Raw genomic sequence first — 21,127 nt, 5'->3', positions numbered from 1 at the left:
CTCCCCTGAGGCTGCAGTGATCAGCTGCATTTGATTCCTTTCTTCATCTGTCCCTGAAGCTGCCCTTCCTCTCGCTCCTTTTCCTGGTCCAATAAAGGGGCAAGGCTGGCAGAGGCCTGGGCCCTGATAACAGTGGAACAATGACAGTGAAGGCCCTGGGCAAGGGCGTGGGAACCAGCTGAAGTTATGGGGAGAGGGACAGGAAAAGCGGAGGGGAAACCCAGCAACCGGGACAGGCAGGCACGTCCGCCCCAGCCTTGCCCTGGAAGCTCTGCTTGGCGGTGGGTGGAAACCAGGCTGTTTCTCTTGGATGGTCCCTCCCGGCTTCTCACTCATTCAATGGCTATTTACTGGACACCTACTAGGTGGTAGGCCTCATGCCAGGAACAACCTTGCCCCTTGGGACTGTCCCTTCCACTCGGCAAAAATATTCACGACTGTGGCTTATGGGCCCACACAACAGTCCTGTGTAGCAGGGAGGGCTCTGATGGAAAACACTTTTTCCTCTTCTTTTTTTTTTTTTAACTAAAAAAAATCTCATTTGCTCAGAGCCTTGCAAATTCCTTTTATATTTTATTAATTTATTTGGTCTTGGTTGTGACACGTGGTATGCAGGACCTCGTGGTGTCATGTGGGATCTTTTGTCACGGGGCTCAGACTAGTGTTGCTCAGGCTCGAGAGTGTGCAGGTTCAGTAGTTGCAGCAGGCCATCAAAGTTGCCCCACAGCATGTGGGATCTTAGTTCCTGGACCAAGGATCAAACCCATGTCCCCTGAACAGGAAGGCAGATTCTTAACCACTGGACCACCGGGGAAGTCTCTGGACAATGCTTCCTGACAAATCAGAGGCTCAGGAAGGTGCCAAGAGTTCTGCAAAGGCAAACCACAGAGCAGCCTTCACTCCCCCTGCTGCCCCTGGCCTGGGAGAATGAAATCCTCTCGACCTCTTGCCTGAGGGCAGATAGAAGATGTAGATTTGCCCATTTTATGGCTTCCAGTGGACTGGTGGGGAGGGGAACGATTCTTACTGTGAACACTTGGACTAGGAGCTCCAGCTCTCTGGCAACCTTCTCCCTTAGCATGGAGCCACTTTTTAAAAAAAGGTATACCCCAAATTCATCATAGAAATTGCTAAGCTTTCCAGTAAAAAGTCACTGGGAACATTTCCCACCTTTGTCAAGTGGAGGGAAGGTCTGAAAAGTTTGATGAGCAATGTTTCTTGGAAACGGCAAACTGCAAGGTTTTAATCAGCCTTCACGAGCTGGCATCTGGGTGCCCACTGGATCCAGTCTTTTTCTGCCTGTCTGGACTTCACAGGATGTGGAAAGTAGAGCTCAGAAATTCCTGATTTCTTCTTGGAAGAGCCAACCCTAAAAAAAGACTCAGGGCTTTTTGTTCTCAAGCTCTGATGATACTGCATGTCATCTCCAGGACGGGCTCAAAGGCCAGAGCATCATGGGACGCACAGCATCACAGCTCTGCACAAGGACACCATGCGCCTACCCAGAATGCACATGTCACAGGTCATGCAAACATACAGGGTGCACACATATCCTGCACAAGTACGCACTATACCGACCTATTCTGCTGTCCACTATATACAGCAGGCATGCTGCACATATCCCACACACTGCTGACTCAGAACACAAACCATGTCCACGTTCTACGGACATGCCTGCTGCAGAGCACACACTAAGTACACACACATGATCATGCCACACTTACGCTACACAAACATGCCCTGTGCATCAACATGAGTTATACACATACAATACATTCACACACACACACAGCATTCACCAACTCATACATATACACACTCACAGATACCCATGCATTTCGCAAACATTCTATTTTCTGATTAAAGTGCTCAAGATTTTAGTTTCCAATGAAACCCATTTATATAACTCATCAACTTCTTTTGGATTGTCCTTTTCTTTCTTTACAATTTTTATGGATTTTTTTTTCTGTTTCAGCAAAAAAGCAACAACAAAACTTTCTTTCTTATTTAGCTATAAATAAATGCAGCTGGACATACATTTTTCAAAATGCCAGAAAAACAAATGGACCAAGAACTCAGATGTAGGGGTGTGTACCGTCTTCCTCATGAAACCGTGGCTCTTCCTGTGTTTATACCAGGCCACGAGACAGATTCTTGGCAACACCTGCTCCCCATCTCGATGTTTGGTCCTGGAGAACACACAGAAGATGTGTCATAAGGACCAGGAACACCTCTTTTCACCCCCTCACCTTAGGTTGGCCCACCCCCTCACCCCCTGCCTGCATTTAGAATGTATGAAGGCTGGAGGTGGAAGGCATGGGTACCACAGCCCCCACCCCCAATCAGGAGGCCACATCAGACATCACTAATGGATCACCGCGTCTGTTCCTCCCAGCCTGGACTTGGCGGCACAGTCCTCCACTTAGCTTTACCGGTTAGTCAGGGCTGGCAGGTTGCCTGGGAACCATTTGAGATCCCACAGATTCCAACCCCTTTGGTTTATGGGTGAGGACAATGAGGCCCAAAGAGGCAGAGTGACTCGTGTGAGGTCGCATAGCACCATTCAATCTGCTCGGCTCTGTGCTCCACAAGAATGGCTAATGGAGGTGCAGGGCCCTTCCCAGGGGCTGAAGGAGATGGGCCAGAGGGAGGTGAGGCCAGGCTGGGTCTCCCTAGATGCACTGAGCGAGCCCCTGTTTCCCTGATCTAAGCCCTGCCCACCCCTCGCTGGGACAAGCTGAGATACAGTGCCCTTGGCCCTCCATCCCCGGGCCTCTGGCCTGAGAGGTCCAGGTGGGAAGTAGAGGGCCTTCTAGGATTCATGGATGTCATTCCCCTGAAGTGCTCTTCCCTCTTCCCTGAGGCCTTCTGACCGCACCCAGGCTGGGCCAGTATCTCTCCCCAGAATTGCTACACCTCACAACAGACATTTGTCCATACACTGACACCTACCGACTCTTATCTGGGCACCAGGTATGATCCCTCCAAGGAAGCAGAAGTGCCCCCACTGATGGCCATTCCTCTGCCCTTCCCACCTTCCCCAGGTTCCCACCCACCCTTTAATACCCGTCACAGGAGTCACCCTGCCTTTCCCAAAGGACACATGTGCCTTGCTCAAAATCACCAAGACTGCATTTCTGGGCTTTTCTCACAGCCCTGGTCAGGTTGCTCGCTGTCGCCAGGAGAGTGAGTGAATGCTGTCCCGGTTCCAGTCCCTCAGTGCAGTGGGCCTGGGACTTGTGATAACTACAGAGTCCTCTCCAGAGGACAGACCGTCCCTCCTGAGGCCACAGCCAGACAACCAGGACCAGCGTGGGGACTTCTGCTCGTCCTCACTGAAAGCTCCCTGGCCAGGCCCCAGCCCCCAGCACACTGTAGATGCTGGTGGGGCACCATGGGGCACCCTTGCCCTCCAGGAGTTCCCGGGCAAACCCAGTGCCTGGACTAGGCCCCAGGCTGAACACAGGAGGGCTCCCGTGGACTGGCTGCCCAGCTTCCAGACACTTCCTTTCAGGGCAGTCGGTCCCTTAGGGCAACAGCTGTGGCAGGCAGCACTGATGGGGATGCTGGAGGGGTGGCTTCTCCTCCCGGGAGGCCCTGTGATGGGGCCAGCTGGACACAGCACCCCCACCTGTGCTGCCGTTCCAGCCTGGGGTGGGCACTGAGGCTGCCAGGGACATTCTTTCCCTGGGGGCGGGATGCAGCTGTTTTGAGAGCAGCGGGGTGATGGGGGAGGATGGGAGAGGCTAAGGGAGTGTGAGCCTCAACATTTGAGTCACATCACACCCAGACAGACAGATACTGACCCAGACAGACAGATGTGCCATCGCGGGTGCTCATTACACACCCACCCAAGTACAGTCCATACACGGAATGGCCATCTCCACCGGGAGTTTGGGCAGAGACAACACTGGAAGAGGCTGAAACGATTTCCAGCAATGAAGGAAGAAAATGCAGTAACCAAAGGCAGAACAGGAAAAAATCTGCCCTTAACCAGAGTGAAAACCCCTGATCGTATTGATTCCAGCCCAGCTCAGACCCAGGGCTTTAAGGACTGTCTGTATCTTCTCTAGACCCTGGAGCCCACAGCCCAGAGCTCACCCTGGTCAGCTCAACCACAGCCCCGTGACACACATGGTGGGAAAATGTTGGATGAGGACCAAGGGGGTCTAGGTCTCCAGCCTCAGCCAGGACCAGCTGGGCGACCTTGGCTGAGTTCCTTGACTTTTCAGCTCCCTGGTTTCTGAGCAAAGAGCAGCTCTACTGTCCTTTCGGCTTGGAAATTTTGTTAAACGGGGATGGGGTAGGGTGAGACAAGGGGACAGTGAGGGAGTGGAAGCTTCAAACGGGGCCCCTCTATCAAATGTGGGAATATGGAGCATTTCAGAGGTTTCCTAGAGAAAGGAGAGGCCAGGTGCTCCCTCCACTGGGCTAAAAGGCTGCTTCCTATGCAAACCTTCTCCACCCTCGTGGACAAATCAGAGTTGGCAAGACCATGGCAGATCCCCTCTCCCGGACCAGCCTTCCCAGGGCCCTGAGTGTGGTTCAGGCTCTGTGCTTAGGTTCCAGAGACACTCCTGGCCATTCTCGACTCTAAAAGAGGCTTGTGTGTGTGTGTGTGCGCGTGTGCACACTCAGTCGTATCTGGCTCTTTGAGACCCCATGGACTACATGGACTAAGACACCAGGCTACAGTCTGTTCACGGAATTTTCCAGGCAAGAATACTACAGTGGGTTGCCATTTCCTTCTCCAGGGGATCTTCCTGAACCAGGGATCAAACTTGTGTCTCTTGTGTCTCCTGCTTTGGCAGGCAGGTTCTTTACCAGCTGAGCCATCAGGGGAAGTCCTTACAGGAGCCTTGCCCTCAGTGAAACACTTCATGGGCACTGTCCTCTCTCTTGGGACCCAGCCATATTCGAACGAAGCTCAGCTACACAGGTGGAATCATTGCAGAGGCAGGAGCAGTGTCGGGGGCAGCCCAGTGACAAGGGTGGCCACCATGCCCATGCCCCAGGGAGCGGTGAGCTCCCGCCCTCAAGGAGAGTCCCTGTTTCTAACCTGAGGGGCTCGATGCTTCAGTGTGGGAAATGCTAACAGAATGATGATGCCCCAGGAGCAGCCTGTGGCCGTCTGTTTGCTGGTGTTTTGTTTTCTGAGTGTTTTTTCCACCTAGGCTCTCACTACACTACTTACTTTACGAACATGGCCTCTAATCATTGGAGCAACCCTGTGTTAGAGACACTGTCTTCATCAGTGTTTTAAAGACAGACTCATCAAGGTGCATAAACGTTAACGCCATGCCTGAGGCCACACAGTGCGTGAGGTACTGGAGCCCGGGGCCACCTGACCCGACAATCTGTTCTGTGCTTCCTTCACCCCAGCGACGACAGTTCTGCATTAGAGGTGTCAGAGTTCTTTGGCAATTTATCAATGTCTGCGATCATTTTCTCCCTTGATCCTGCCAGCCACCTAGCATGATGGGCATTATTTTCCCCATTTTACAAGTGATGAAACTGAGGCTCAGAAGGACAAGTGATCATACACGGTCGTCCTTCCAGGAAGTGGCAGCATCGGGACTAGGGCCCCAACCTGAATTTAAGTCACACGCGTCTTCCTGCTGCCACGATTCACGTCCACAGAAGAGAGAACCAGGAGTCTTCCCTGGTAGAACTGGTGGAAGACGAGGAAGGAAAGAAGGGGCGATGGGGGAAGGAGGAGCGAGAAGAAGAAAGGGAAGGAAAAACACTCCAGATTTCTTTATCTGCTTCCATCTTATGTAATTTATAGATATTCCTGCTGTATCATGGCCCACTGGACACACCGTATGTTTTCAGTCCTTCAAAATGTGGTACTGACTGCTATAAAATCTGGGTTTCCTCATCAATGCAAAATTATTTCTTATTTTTTATTTTTTAAATTATGAAAGTATGATAACCCATTTACAAGAGGCTTGGAAAATACATAACACAGTTACATATAGTTCCACTATATAGTAGAATTATTCTTTAAGAGAATAAATTAAGATTTTTAGTTAGAATTTCAATATCAAACTCCCAAAAATTAATAGAATGAATGTGCAGAAAAGTAGAAGGATATAGTAGACATAAAAAGCACCATGAACCAATTCAACATTAAGATTTATACAGTTTTCACACAACAGCAGGATACAGATTCTATTCAAGTTCCCATAAACTATAAACTAGGAGACACTGGAACATAGCCAGGGACATAAAACAAGGTGCAAAAATTTCATGGTCTAAAGGTATTGAAATCATACAATCTGTTCTCTTATCACCGTGGAAACATGTTAGAAATGTGATATGTTAGAAGTCAATATTAAAAGATATTTGAAAATAACCTACATATTTTCAGGTGCCTTGTGACATTTACCAAGAACAATCTTTGACTTAGTTGTTGAAAGCCTCAAAAAAGTTAGAAGTCTTAAAAAACGCATAAGGTGACTGCAGAGATGATTGCATTGAAATGAAAAATTAATATCAAAGACACTTTAAAAACCCCATGTTTGTGGAAATTGAATGTCCACTTTAAAATGGAAAGTGTATCTAAGAAGCCATTACAAGCAAAACTGGAACATATTTGTAACAGAATAAAAATGAAAAAAGAATTTACCAGAATTTGTTGTTTGCAGCTGAAGTTGCTCAATGTAACTAAATACAATGTGGAATCTTGAATAAGGTATGAAAACAAATAATGGACACATGTGAAATTTTAAAAAAAAATCTGTACTTTAGTTAATAATACTGTATCACTTGTTAATTTCTTGTTTTTCTTTAACAACATAGTATTTCTTTATATTCTCAGAAGTTTCATGCCTCATTCAATTTTTAAATTGTTATTTCTTATGTCTATACAATGCCTTCTAGGCACTTTGTTTTCTTCTTTCTTTTACTTTATTTATTTTAATTGGAAGATAATTACTTTACAATATTGTGATAGTTTTTGCCATTCACCAACATGTGTCCCCGCCCCACTTCCTGAACCCTCTCTCTCCCATTTCCCTCCCCACCCTAACCCTCTAAGTTGGTCCAGAGCACCAGCTTTGGGTGCCCTGCTTCATGCATGGAACTTGCTTTGGTCATCTATTTTACATATGGTAATATATATGTTTTAATGCTATTCTCTCAAATCATCCTACCCTCACCTTCTCCCACTGAGTCCAAAAGTCTGTTCTTTATGCCTGTGTCCCTTTTGCTGTCCTGCATGTAGACTCATTGGTACCATCTTTCTAAATTCCATATGTATGCGTTAACATACAGGATTTGTCTTTCTCTTTCTGGCTTATTTCACTCTGTATAATAGGTTCCAGGTTCATCCACCTCATTAGAACTGACTCAAATGTGTTTCTTTTTATAACTGAGTAATATTCTATTGTGTATGTACCACAACTTCCTTATCCATTCATCTGTCGATGAACATCGAGGTTGCTTCCATGTCCTAGCTATTGCAAACAATGCTGCAATGAACATTGGGGTACACGTGTCTCTTTCAATTCTCGTTTCCTCAGGGTATAGGGCCAGCAGCGGGATTGCTAAGTCATATGGCAGTTCTATTCCCAATTTTTAAACTTCCTATGTACTTTGGATCCTTTCCAAAAACCGTTATTCAGTTACCCCACATCTAATGTTAGTTTAAAATGAGATACCCTAGACTTCCACCAAAGAAGAGTTTATGAGCAGCACCCCCAAAGGTCCACAGAATTTTGCAACCTGCTTTATGTATTTAATATATTTTAAACATAATTCCAGATTAATCGACATAGATCTGCATCCTTTTCTCTTTTTCTGCTTAAATACTGTTTTAAATTTCAATATAAGTAAATGCTAGATACAACAAAATGCAAAGATAGGGACCTCCCTGGCAGTCCAGTGGTTAGGACTCCACATTTCCCCTGCAGGGGATGCAGATTTGATCCTTATTTGGGGAATGAAGATCCCACATGCCACATAGCACGGCCAAAAATTAAAAAAAAAAGAGATTGAAAATGCAAAGTTATTTGATTTGATAAAATATTTTACATATATATCATTCATTTAACCACAACCAGATCAAGATAAGGAATATTTCCAACAGCCCAGAAGGTTTCCTCATCTCTTTCCTGGTCAATACCTCTCTGTCCCCACAGGCAACGCTTCTGGTCTCTATCACTGTAGACAGTTTTGCCTGTTTGGGATTTGCGTCTAAGTGGATTCACACAGTATATATACTCTTCTGTGTTGGGTTTCTTCCACTCAACATCCTGTTTTTTGAGATTCATCCATGTGGTTACAAGAATCTGTAGTTCTCTCTTATTCATCGCTGTGCCAATTCTCAGCTTGTAAGTATACCACAATATGTTTATCCCTTTTGCTGCTGACATATACTTAGAAAAGCAGATGAAAACCACAAAGCAACACCTTTACACATTCCTAGAAAAGCCAGCGTGAGACAGGCTGATGATACTGGGTGCCACCACTAGGCGGTAGCTGGGTTGGTTGGAACAGTTCCTGGTTAGCGCCATCACATTGCACACACATCTATCCTCTGACCCAGAAATTCCATCTTAGGTACATACCCAAGAGAAAGGCGTGCTTATGCTCGCCAAAAGACACGAACCAGAGTGTTCGTGGCAGCTTTATTGATAATTCCATCAGTATAACTGGCTGCCAAGTTCTCCACTTGTGTGCACGTACCAACCTCCCATGGCCGTGTATCAACTCTAAACCAGGTAGAGATAAGCGTCCTGATACACACACCTTGTGTGAACTTATAATTATTTCCTTAGGATCGACTCCCAGAAATGAATTGTTGAGTCAGAAGGTATGTACATCTTTGGGGCTGGAGACCCACATGCTAAGCTGTCCCCAGAGAGGGTGCATCCTTTCCCCTTTGCACTGATCGTGTGTGACCATGGCTGAGAGGCTTTCACAAACCCCACAGTCCCTCCCTGTTTGAACGTGCCCAGCCCCATCCCCAAAACCTACAGAGCCAAGGCTTTCCTGGCTCCTGGCGGAGAAAGGAAGGAAGGTTTAGGATAAACATGCCGAAAGCACAATGGTCACAGCCCTCAGGGCCAGACGCTGGGGCCCCGGGGCCACCACTCTCTTTCCACCTGCTGTGGCCAGAGTGTCCGCTGACCTCTCCCAGGCCAAGCACAGGAAGCCCGGCTGCAGCTCAGTGGGGCCAGCTGCACGGGCTCAGGAGCGCTGGTGCAGGCCCCTCCGACGAGAGAACCTCAGCGGGTGAGCGCAACCCCGCACACTTCCTCCTCCTCAGCCTTTCCTCCGGGCACTGGCCTCTCTCTGAGCCTCTTACAGGTTTCCCTTCCCCAAATCCCCAAAGGGTGCCCTGAAGTTCAGGCGGGCCGCTGTGTGCAGGGGTGTGGGGAGGAGCTCAGGATGACCTGAGTGTCAAAGGCCTGTCCTCTTCTCTGAGATCAGGGCCAGTCTACCTGACATGACGTGAAGAGCCTTGAGAAGTCCCCAGTGACAGTGCCTGAAAGGCCCGCCTTGTCCTTCTGCCTTTGTGTCTGAAGCTGTCCACCTGCCCATTCACAAGGGAGCTGCCGAGTGAGCAGGACGGAGGGAAGTTAGGAGACCTCTTCCTCCTGGGGGAAAGGGGAAGGAAGGTGACAGAAAGACTGCTTCCCCAAACTCATAATTCAGCTGCCAGCTGTGCGGTCAGGACAGCTGTTCCAGCCATTCCAACCCTGTTAAGCCCTCTCTCCCAGCCACAGGAAGACCCGGTACTCAATTTCCCCTGGTTCTTTCCTGTGGAGTGTCGGGCTTCTGCCAGCACCCCTTGCCACCACCCCCACCAGGCAGAAGGGACTGGGAGCTAGTCTGGCAGAGGCCCTCGGTTCGCAGGGACACCGAGGCCTAGAGAAGAACTATCTGTTCTCAGTCGCCACATCAAGACAGGACTAATAATAGGCCAGGCTCAGGGTGGAGGCCGAGGGAAGGGAAGAGACAGGCTGAACGGCCACCACCCTGGCCTTCCTCCTCTGCTTGGGCTACAGCCCCCAGCTCAGGCTCCCAGTTTCCCTCCATCCTCTGTCTGCTCTTCGCCCTGCAGCCGAGGACAGCTTCATCCTTGTCCCAGAGCCATATGCATCTGGAGATAGGGGTCCTCGGAGTTCCATAGACCCGCCTGAGCCTCAGGTTAGGGTCCTAGAAGCAAAGCCTGAAATGACAATCCCTGTGAAAATAGTTAACTGGGAGAGCACTCCTGGGGGCAGGGCAGTGAGGGAAGCAGGGTGGGGCAGGGATCAGTAAAGCAAAGATGTGGCCTTCAGCTCCAGCTTGATCCTGTGGAGCCCCAGAGATGACTCATAGCACTACGCTGGTCCAGCCCGTGATGCCCTGGGTCAGTCGTTGGCTGTAGGTGGGGAACTGGTGGGTGGGTTCCTGGGAGATGGCAGCCAAGAAAGTGCTCCAGAGAAGTGGGTGCAGTGACCCTTAGCTGCCAAGTTTTATAGCAGCTGGTAAAGGGACCTGTGTGAGGCATCCATGGCAGCCACCAATTCATCTCACTCCAGGCAGGAAGCCCCCAGGCAACCAGCAACAAGCCAGCCTGTAGGCTGACCTCAGCTAATTCTCTGCAGCACTGCCTCGGGAGAGCAAAGGCCGTGTCTCCAGAGGAGCACAGGGGGCCCCGGGGACAGGTGACAAAAGAGCAGCAGAGCCAGGCCCTTACTTTGGGGGCAGTAGCCCCTCGCTGGGGGTCAGAGGCCTGTGCCTGCCCCGGGAATCTCATGCTGGCTGTGGCACATACACAGCGGGTGTTTGGGGAGAGAAGACCCACGAGTGGCAGGGAGTCTCAAAGGCAAGGAAGCGAAGTGTAATCGTCATCACCACCTGGTTGTTCCCACAGACATGTCGCTGGCCAGATGGGTCTGACAGGGACTCAGGGCTTAGGAAATGCCTGGAGAACTCAAGACAGGTTCTGTACAGCCACGCACCTTGCCTTCTCCTCCTGGCCTCGGCAGGGGTGCTGGGCTGGCCTGGAGTCAGGAGGAGAAGGCACTTCCTCCCTTCATCATGGGGTGGGGCTGGGTCAGAATCCTAGGGCTGAATCCTACCAGCTGCCAGAAGGCAGCAGCCAGACCAGGCCACCATGTACCCTGGCAACCTCTTTATGTGTGCTAGAAAGCCACCCTCAAGGAGAGAGACAAACTTCGAAAACACCCCCAGTGAACATCAGTGAACTTCAGAAAGGGCCTCTTCTGCAGGGCCAGCCCGGGCCCTCCCCATAGCTACATGACTCAGCAGGCTCTTTCCCACCTCAACCAGTCAGCACTAGGGGACAAGCCCACCACGCTCGTTGGGCCCCCAGAAACTGAAACCTGTTTCCAGAGTGAGAGAGGGAGCAAGGAAACCTCGGGGTGCATTCCATGGGCTTTGAAATCTGAACTAGGGCAGAGTTGGGGCAGCATCTTAATGAAGCTGAAGGCCCACAGATTCTGGGCCTCGAGCCAGCTGCACGGCAGACCTGCAAAGGGGGATCCCAGCTCTGCCGGGCTGGTGGGGCCGCTAAATCAGGGCAGGGAGCATATGATGGCCTTGGATGTGCCCTGAAGGCAGCAGAGGCTGAGGGACACGAGGGGTCCTGGGAGGCAACAAGCCTGAGCCTCCATTCAAGGCAGTAACATCCACTGAGCCCTGCCTGGAGCTGGTGGCACAACAGCCTGCCTGTGGGGACTGGGAGAGGTATCCTTGGAGGGGTCCTCCACCACGTCCAAGTTCATGAACCTCAATCCTTCAATCCTGCGTGTTCCTAAGAATCACCTGAGCTTTAAAGCAATGCAGTCTCTGGGCTGCACCAGGTTTGCATAATTCTGGAGTAAGGTCACGTTTCACTTATTCATTTATGTTTAGGCTTAAGGTTATTCTACGGTGCCACCAGCCAGCTAGTGAATTCCCTGATCATTAACTCCAAGAGAGGCTTATCTTTCCAGAAAGGGCTCTGAGATCAATGAGATTTGGGAAAGGGCTTCTACTCTAGCTCCCTTTGGTGATCCACAGGTTGTTGCTCTTCAGCCGCTCAGTCATGTCCCACTCTTGGCGGCCCCATGGACTGCAGCATGCCAGACTTCCCTGTCCTTCACTGCCTCCCAGAGTTTGCTCAAACTCATGTCCATTGAGTCAACGACGACATCCAACCATCTCATTCTTTGTCACCCCGTTCTCCCCCTGCCCTCAATCTTTCCCAGCGACAGAGTCTTTCCCAGTGATTCACAGGACACATTTCAAAGAACTTCCTAAACAAAAAAGTCTTTCCTCTGGAAACTTGTTGTTGTTCTTCGTGGTGGTAGAGGGGTGTGTGTGTGTGTGTGTGTGTGTACATGCGTGCTCATGGTGCAATGCTATCCCTGTTTTATAAATGGGACTCCTAGAGATTAGGACATTTGCCTGATGAGGTCCCCACAGTCGGGGCAGAGTGCTGATTCAGACACAGGCCTCCTCCACTTTGCACACCGTCCCCCACTCAATGCTCCTAAACCCCCCTAGAAATGGCACTCTCGGCAACGCCCCCTGCGAGTCAGGTGGCCCCAGATGGGCAAGATAATCGCTCAGCTCCCTCTCCAGCTGGACTGCCGTCTCTCCCTGCAGTCTGGCCCCAGTCTGTTTCCTGTCCAGCCCGCCACATATGGCAGAACCCGTGCTGTCCTCCCTGCGGGGGTGCTAGTACCTTCCCCGTGCCCAGACCCTCTCGGTTTGGTTTGGTGCAGGCTCGCAATCCTCCCAGAAACCTGGCTCCCCTGAGGGTAGGAAGGAAGGTGGACAGTTTCCAAGTTCTGTTTCTGCAAGTTCACATCATCAAAATGGCCTTCCCCACACTAAAAAGTAGGTCATTCTTCCAGGTGCGATGGTGGAGTGGAAGGCACCAGGGAGCACTCAATGAAGAGTTGCTGGAGGTTACATGATCACCTTTCAGGAGAGCTTTAGGCCCCACAAGCTCCAATACGCAGGCTGCTCCCCTATGCCTGCCAGGTCCCCGCTCCCTGCTCCTAAGGCTAGGGCAAGGGCTCCCCCCTCCAAAGGAATTTCAAAGAAATTTTCCTACTCCCCAGGTCACTGCATTCCTTCATCAAAAGAGGCTCCTTGAGATGGTGAAACCTGAGTCCTGGGGTGCAGGCTGGACCAGAAGCACGTCTGAGTTCTCAAGATGTATGTGGGAAAGTCTCTTAGAGCTTGCTCATTTTTCTCTGGCTACATCTAATTAAGATGAAACCTTAGCTTCCTCGGGAGTCTGCTGCATCCATCAGGCAGGTCCTGCGAGGGGCTGTGAAAACTCTGGCTTCCCTGCGGCAAGACTCACTCAAAATGTGTCCTGTTCTCTCTGGACTCTTATTTCAGCAACAAATCAATGTCTTCCCATGAGATGTGTGGATGATAAACCTCTGTTTCCCAGAGCAGTTTATGAACTAAAAATCCACCCCATCATACACCACTCCCCACAGTGGGGGACTCTACATGCACCTACCAACTCTTTTTTTATTCCCAACGACCCTGCCCAAAGCAAGTAAGATAGGCAGTCAGAATCAGAGACGTTTAGAGGAGACCAGAAGGCCAAGTGCCATGACAGTGAGCAAGGCACAGGCAGATCAATAACTCATCCTCCAGAGAGACAGATTGGTGGCACCTGGGAAGTCAGCCTGGGGACCCAAGTGGCGAAACAGAATGACAGATCCTCCAAGGTAGGCCCAGCTGGCGAGCACCCCAACGCCAGGAGGGCTGGCACCGGGGCTTGACAGAGGAATCATGCATATGCAGATGCTTTTCTATGTACTTTGTTCAATCTTCCCAACAATTGTTCCCAATTCCCAGCAATATCCCCGAGGCACAGGCAAAGTAGGTATCTTGCCTGGAGTCACACAATCAGTATGTTGTAGGGTCAGATTTGAATCCCAACAGTCTGGCTCTGGGTTACCCTGGTGACTCAGTAAAAAAATCTGTCTGCAAATCCGGAGACCCAGGTTTTATCCCTGGACTGGGAAGATTCCCCTGAAGGAGGCCATGGCAACCCACTCCAGTATTCTTGCCTGGAGAATCCCCATGGACAGAGGAGCCTGGTGGGCTACAGTCCATGGGGCCGCAAAGAGTCAGCCAAGACTGAGTGACTAACACACACACACACACACACACACACACAGTCTGGCTTCAGAATCTATGTACTAAACCACCACACCACAGCTGATAGTCTGACACATTTGTCACAGTGGATAAACCAATATCAGTATATTTTGATAAGCATTATTATTACAGTGTAAGTCCATATTTTCTTCATATTTCCTTAGTTTTTTGCCTAATGTCCTCTTTCTTTTCTGGGCACCACATTATATTTAGTTGTCATGTCTCTTTAGGTCCCTCTTGGCTGTGACAGTTTCTCAGATTTACCTTGTTTTTGATCACCTTGACACTTTTGAGGAGTGTCGGTCAGGAGCTGTGTGGACTATTGCTCAGTAGAGACCCGTCTGATGCTTTTTCTCGTAGTTAGACTGGAATCACGGGTTTGGGAAGGAAGACCGCAGAGGTAAAGCTGTTGCCATCGCGTCACAGCAAGGGTACTTGCTACCAACGTGACTTATCACTGTTGATGCTGACCTTGACCACCTGGCTGAGGTTTCTCCAGTATCAAGTTACTCTTCTGTCCCCTTTCCACACTGCACTGTTTGGAAGGAAGTCATTACGTACAGCCTGCATTTAAGGAGTGGGGAGCCAGGCTCCTCCTTGAGGGGGACGTGTCTGCATAAATCACGGGGAATTTTTCTGCACTGGAGTTTGTCTCTCCTCCCCCATTTATTTGTTTTACTTAATAACTTAATTAAATATGTCATTAATTGTTGAATTATTTATTTATCTAAGTACAGGCTCATGAATATTTATTTTATACTTTGGGTGATAATCCAATACAACTATAATTATTTTCTTGCTCAGATTGTTCCAGCTTTTTCACTGGAGCTCTTTCAGTTGGCCCGTGTATCTCTTTGGCATACTCCCATCTATTTTTTTAAGCACTTTTTTGCTTTCCGGCACTACAAGATGCTCCAGCTTCATCTTGTGTATTTCCTGCCTCCTGTCCTAGAAGCAGCCATCTTTCCATGGAGCCCTAGTTCTTTTTACTGGAAAGTAGTATCAAAAATGAAGGTCTACGTGTGCTCATTGCTACTGGAGTATCACTGCTTCTAGGCCCTCTCAGCTGATACAATAAAATATGTATGTATACTAACCTATGTGTCTATCAGACTAAACAAATATACACAAATCTGTAAATGTTTCTATATGTAGCCTTCTGTACCTATATTAAGGTAAACCTGAGTTCATGTTGATATCTACAACTTTAATCCGTTATCACAAGGATCACACCAGCCATCTCCCTTTGCTTGTCTGTAACTTCCTTTCCACTCCCAAAGAGAGAAACCTGGATCTCACCATCCACCATCCACTTACTGAGTGGTTCAGTTCCAATACACACGAACAGAGGTTTCAGCATTGTTAATCCATACCCTACAGGAAACTGCTTCATCAACTCGTGAGCAGTGCTCATACGGTTTCTTTCGCCTTTAGTCTTACAGACTACGCATTCCAAAGTTTATTTAAATTGAAACCTTTTCCCCCACCTACTTCAGTGAGGATGCTTCATACATCTGTAATACAGATAAGTCTGTCATCGTCTGTATTCCATCCTGGGATCTCCAGGCCTCCTAAATGACCTCTCTAAATGTGCATACATCAAGATTTAGGCTTCACAAGTGGCTCCATGGTAAGAATCTGCCTGCCAATGTAGAAGATACAGTACTCGGGTTCGATCCCTGGGTGGGGAAGATTCCCTGGAGGAGGAAATGGCAACCCACTCTAGTATTCTTGCCTGGAGAATCCCGTAGACAGAGGAGTCCGGTGAGCTACAGTTCTGTGAGGTCACAACGAGTCAGACATGACTGAGAGACAGAGCATGCACACACAATAAGATTTACTCTTTGTGCTGTAAAGTTTTATGGGTTTCAACAAACAATGTCATGTACCTATCATTAAAAGGTCAGGCAGAACAATTTCACTCTCTAAAAAAAAAAAAAAAAACCTGCATGCGTGCCTGCATGCCCACTCAGTCGTGTCTGACTCGTTGTGACCTCGTAGACTGTAGCCCACCAACCCCGGGCTTCACTTATTCAACCTTTCCCCCATCCTCAAGAAACCTTCAATTTTAAAGCATACTTAAATGCTTTTTTGAAGTTCTTCTTATGCACGTTACCTATTTAATCTGCAAAAGTGGTTGAAAAGAGCAGAAGCATCATTCCTACTTCATGGAGAGGAGATGGAGGCTCAGAAGCATTAATGAGCTTGCCTTTGGCTACATGGCTAGTGTGTGTGTGCACACCTGAGTGATCCTGCTGCTTTATTCCTACTCTACTAAGGTCAAGGGTGGCTCCCAGACCCTAGAGGTGGAGACAGGAAGGGACTGCAGGCAGGCAGGAGACCAGGCCGAAAGTGAAAACAAGCTGGGGAGGACAGGGACACCCAAGCTATGATCTTGGTTCTGCCACCTGTTCACCGGGTGTACATGTATGCGTGCTAAGTCACTTCAGTCGTGTCCAGCTCTTTGTAACCCCATGGACTGTAGCCTGCCAGGCTCCTCTGTTCACGGGATTTCCCAGGCAACGATACTAGAGAGGGTTGCCATTTCCTCCTCTAGGGGATCTTCCCAACTCAGGGATTGAATCGCAGTCTCATACATCTCCCGCACTGGCAAGCGGGTTCTTTACCACTAGTGCCACCTAGGAAGCCCATTCACCGGATCAGTTCAGTTCAGTCACTCAGTCATGTCCAACTCTTTGCGACCCCATAGACTGCAGCATACCAGGCTTCCCTGTCCATCACCAACTCCCAGACTTGCTCAAACTCATGTCCGTCAGGTCAGTGATGCCATCCAACCATCTCATCCTCTGTCATCCCCTTCTCCTCTCTTCAATCTTTACCAGCATCAGGGTCTTTTCAAATGAGTCAGTTCTTCGCATCAGGTGGCCAAAGTACTGGAGCTTCAGCTTCAGCGTCAGTCCTTCCAATGACTATTCAGCACTGATTTCCTTTAGGACTGACTGGTTGGATCTCCTTGCAGTCCAAGGGACTCTCAAGAGTCTTCTCCAGCACCACAGTTCAAAAGCATCAATTCTTCGGCGCTCAGCTTTCTTTATGGTTCAACTCTCACATCTATACATGACTACTGGAAAAATCATAATTTTGATTAGATGGACCTTTGTCAGTTTCTGGAGGAGGCCATGGCAACCCACTCCAGTATTCTTGCCTGGAGAATCCCCATGGACAGAGGAACCTGGTGGGCTATAGTCCATGGGGCCACAAAGAGTCGGACATGACCAAGTGACTAAGCATAGCACAGGGCTTAGTAAAGTGAAGCACCGTTGTCAGTAAAGTGATGCCTCTGCATTTTAATACACTGTCTAGGTTGGTCACAGATTTTCTTCCAAGGAGCAAACGTCTTTTAATTTCATGGCTGCAGTCACCATCTGCAATGATTTTGGAGCCCAAGTCTCTCACTGTTTCCATTGTTTCCCTATCTATTTGCCATGAAGTGATGGGACTGGATACCATGATCTCAGTTTTTTGAATGCTGAGTTTTAAGCCAGGTTTTTCACTCTCCTCTTTCACTTTCATCAAGAGGCTCTTCAGTTCCTCTTCATTTTCTGCTCTTAGGATGATGTCATCTGCATATCTGAGGTTACTGATATTTCTCTAGGCAATCTTGATTCCAGCTTCTGCTTCCATCCAGTCCAGCATTTTGCATGATGTACTCTGCATATAAATTAAATAAGCAAGGTGACAATATACAGCCTTGATGTACTCCTTTCCAGATTTGGAACCAGTCTGTTGTTCCCTGTCCAATTTTAACTATTGCTTTTTTGACCTGCATACAGACTTCTCAGGAGGCAGGTAAGGTGGTCTGGGATTCCCATCTCTTCCAGAATTTTCCACAGTTTGTTGTAATCCACACAGTCAAAGTCTTTGGCATAGTCAATAAAACAGTAATGATGTCTTTCTGGAATTCGCTTGCCTTTTCGATGATCCAACGGATGTTAGCAATTTGATCTCTGGTTCCTCTGCCTTTTCTAAAACAAGCTTGAACATCTGGAAGTTCTCGGTTCACGTACTGTTGAAACCTAGCTTGGAGAATTTTGAGCATTACTTTGCTAGCGTGTGAGATGAGTGCAGTTGTGAGGTAGTTTGAGCATTCTTTGGCATTGCCTTTCTTTGGAACTGGAATGAAAACTGACCTTTTCCAGTCCTGTGGCCACTGCTGAATTTTCCAATTTTGCTGGCATATTGAGGGCAGCACTTTCACAGCATCATCTTTCAGGATTTGAAATAGCCTAGCTGGAATTCCATCACTTCCACTAGCTTTGTTCGTAGTGATGCCCCCTAAGGCCCACTTGACTTTGCGCTCCAGGATGTCTGGCTATAGGTGAGTGATCACACTATCGAGGTTATCTGGGTCATGAAGACCTTTTTTGTATGGTTCCTCTGTGTATTCTTGCCACCGCTTCTTAATATCTTCTGCATCTGGTTGCTGCTGCTGCTTAGTCACTTCAGTCGTGTCCGACTCTGTGCGACCCCATAGACAGCAGCCCACCGGGCTCCCCCATCCATGGGATTCTGTCCATACCATTTCTGTCCTTTATTGTAACCATCTTTGCACGAACTGTCCCCTTGGTATCTCTCATTTTCTTGAAGAGATCTCTAGTCTTTCCCATTCTATTGTTTTCCTCTGTTTCTTTGCATTGATCACTTAGGAAGGCTTTCTTATCTCTCCTTTCTATTCTTTGGAACTCTGCATTCAGATGGATATATCTTTCCCTTTCTCCTTTGCCCTTCACTTCTCTTCTTTTATCAGTTATTTGTAAGTCCTCCTCAGACAACCATTTTGCCTTTTTGCATTTCTTCTTTTTGCAGATGATTTTGATCCCTGCCTCCTGTACAGTGTTACAAACCTCCGTCCATAGTTCTTCAGGCACTCTATCAGATCTAATCCCCTGAATCTGTCACTTCCACTGTATAATTGTAAGGGTTTGATTCACGTTGTACCTGAATGGTCTAGTGGTTTTCCCTACTTTCTTCAATTTAAGTCTGAATTTGGCAATAAGGAGTTCGTGATCTGAGCCACAGTCAGCTCCTGGTCTTGTTTTTGCTGACTGACTACACCAGATGGTGTTGACTAAATTGCTTTCCCTGACTGGGAAGTTTACAGAAGTTTCCTCTTCACTAAAGTCGTGAGGGGTGTGGTGATCCCTGGGTTCTATTGAGTTTCGCAAGCGATGCCTGGCCTCGGCACGGAGCCAAGCACAGTCAGCAGGAAGGTTTGGGGGCAGTCAGGAGAGGCAGCTGAGAAGCAAAGCTGCAGTCAACCATGGAGAAGCAGCGGTGGGCCGCACTGTGGTCAGCGGAGCGTCCCCAGAGTGGCAGCTCCCACCCTGCTCTTTCCCCAGTAAGCTCTCCAGGCAGTGAAACTACACTAGCTTCTGTATCCCATTCCATGGTTTATGGCAGTGTTTTTCAAACTGTAGTTCAAGACCCAGTGGGTCATGACTTGCAATTTTTATTTTATTTTTAAATGTTTATTTTTGTTTACTTATTGGGTTGCACTGGGTCTTAGTAGCAGGAAGTGGGATCTTTAGTTCCCTGTGGGATCTAATTCCTTGACCAGGGATTGAACCTGGGTTCCCTGAATTGCGAGCCCTGAATCTTAACCCCTGGGCCATCAGGCAAGTCTCATGACTTGCAATTTTTTAAAAATAGAATGAAATAGTGTCATATAGATCAGTGCATTCAACGTAATAAGAAAAAGTGTAAACTTTCGTTTTGATTATATGTGAGGTTGATGGGTCAAAATGTAAAATGTATTGGTCAGAAAAGCCTGAAGTTGCTGGTTGACAGAACACATTCTATAACCTTATCTCATTTTATTCTTCCTATCCCTGTGGGGAGGGTTTATTATTATCATCCCTATTTTTCAGTGAGGAAACAAGCTCAGAGAGGTCTGATGTTACACTCAAGGTCTCCTAGGTAGTGAGGGGAAGGTTATGAAGAACTCTCTTGGCTCCCAGACCCAGCTGGGCTTTCCTGCATTTGACCCCAAACAGAACCGTGGCACTGTCTGCTTCTCAAAATCCTGGGCAGCCTAGTCCATGGGAAGGAGGTCCAAGTTGGAGGGTGTCTGGACCCCTCAGCCTGGCTCACCCCACTTCAGCTTGGCAGGAGAAAGGTGGGTTTGCCATCCACCTGCCATTGCCCCCCCCACCATAGAAGCAGACGCAGTGGGAAGTCAGCCAGGACCAAGGCTCTGCCAGGGTGGGCAATTAGGGTGGGGAGAGTGGGCTGCTGGGAGAGGCTGGGAAAGACCCCGTGGGCCTCCTGCCTCCACCCAGAGGCCACACACACCACACTTAGCAAACACACTCATAAAAACACGCTCTGGCTGGGACTCCAGACTCCCTCAGGGCTTGAATCCCAGCCCGAAGAGACCACGGATCCTATAATGTGTCCATCCGTCCTGCTGCTGTTCCCCAGGTTCTCCTGTTTTGCCTGAGACCAATATGAGCCCACTAGGAATGCCTTTTGTCCCTTTCCTTCCTTCTTTTCCCTTTCCTTCCTTCTTGTCCCTCCTAATCTGAACACCCACAGCAACACTGTGTTGTCTTGTGATTTACGAGCTCACAAAACTCACTAACACTTTTTCCTCAATCACCTTGATGTAAAGAAGCCCTTGGTTTCTCTGCAGACAAGAGGGCCCTACTTCTCCCTCAGGCATGGACCACCAGGCCTGGGCCAGGACCCCGCCCAACAGGTCTCTGTGGTTTATTTGTGATCTGTTCATTCAAAGGTCTCCACTGGGAAATCCTTGACAGTGGTGAGGAAAAAGCAAGAAAAGTGAGGGCCAGGAAGAGTTTTCCCACAGCACAGGTCTCCTGGCCAGCCCTTGTCTGGCTGCCGTCCCTTGGTGAGCCGGGTGCCTCCACCAGGCCACAGAGGGACTCAGCATCTCCCAGCGACTGGGGTTTGAGGCACCAGGAAAAGGCTCCTGGTGGGAACTTTCCAGCAAGTCCAGGACCCCCCTGGAGAG

General features: G+C 48.7%; 1 long non-coding RNA gene across 1 annotated transcript in view; it reads right to left on the bottom strand.

The window, feature by feature from the left end:
* Nucleotides 1-594: 594 nt before the first annotated feature.
* LOC129539776 (uncharacterized) overlaps nt 595-21,127 on the bottom strand; it is a 68,957-nt gene continuing 48,424 nt past the window's right edge. The window contains exons 6-8 of the long non-coding RNA XR_016038600.1: nt 2,038-2,189; nt 1,171-1,369; nt 595-869 (exon numbers count right to left, since the gene is read on the bottom strand). This is a non-coding gene — a long non-coding RNA (uncharacterized LOC129539776). The remainder of the gene's footprint in view (nt 870-1,170; nt 1,370-2,037; nt 2,190-21,127) is intronic.

This window comes from Moschus berezovskii, chromosome 11, assembly GCF_049115385.1.
Source record: "Moschus berezovskii isolate FMDL1 chromosome 11, NW_MosBer_1.0, whole genome shotgun sequence".
In the NCBI taxonomy this organism is placed as follows: Eukaryota; Metazoa; Chordata; class Mammalia; order Artiodactyla; family Moschidae; genus Moschus; species Moschus berezovskii.
The sequence above is the reverse complement of the archived record's forward strand: the minus strand, read 5'-3'. Positions and strand labels throughout refer to the sequence as shown.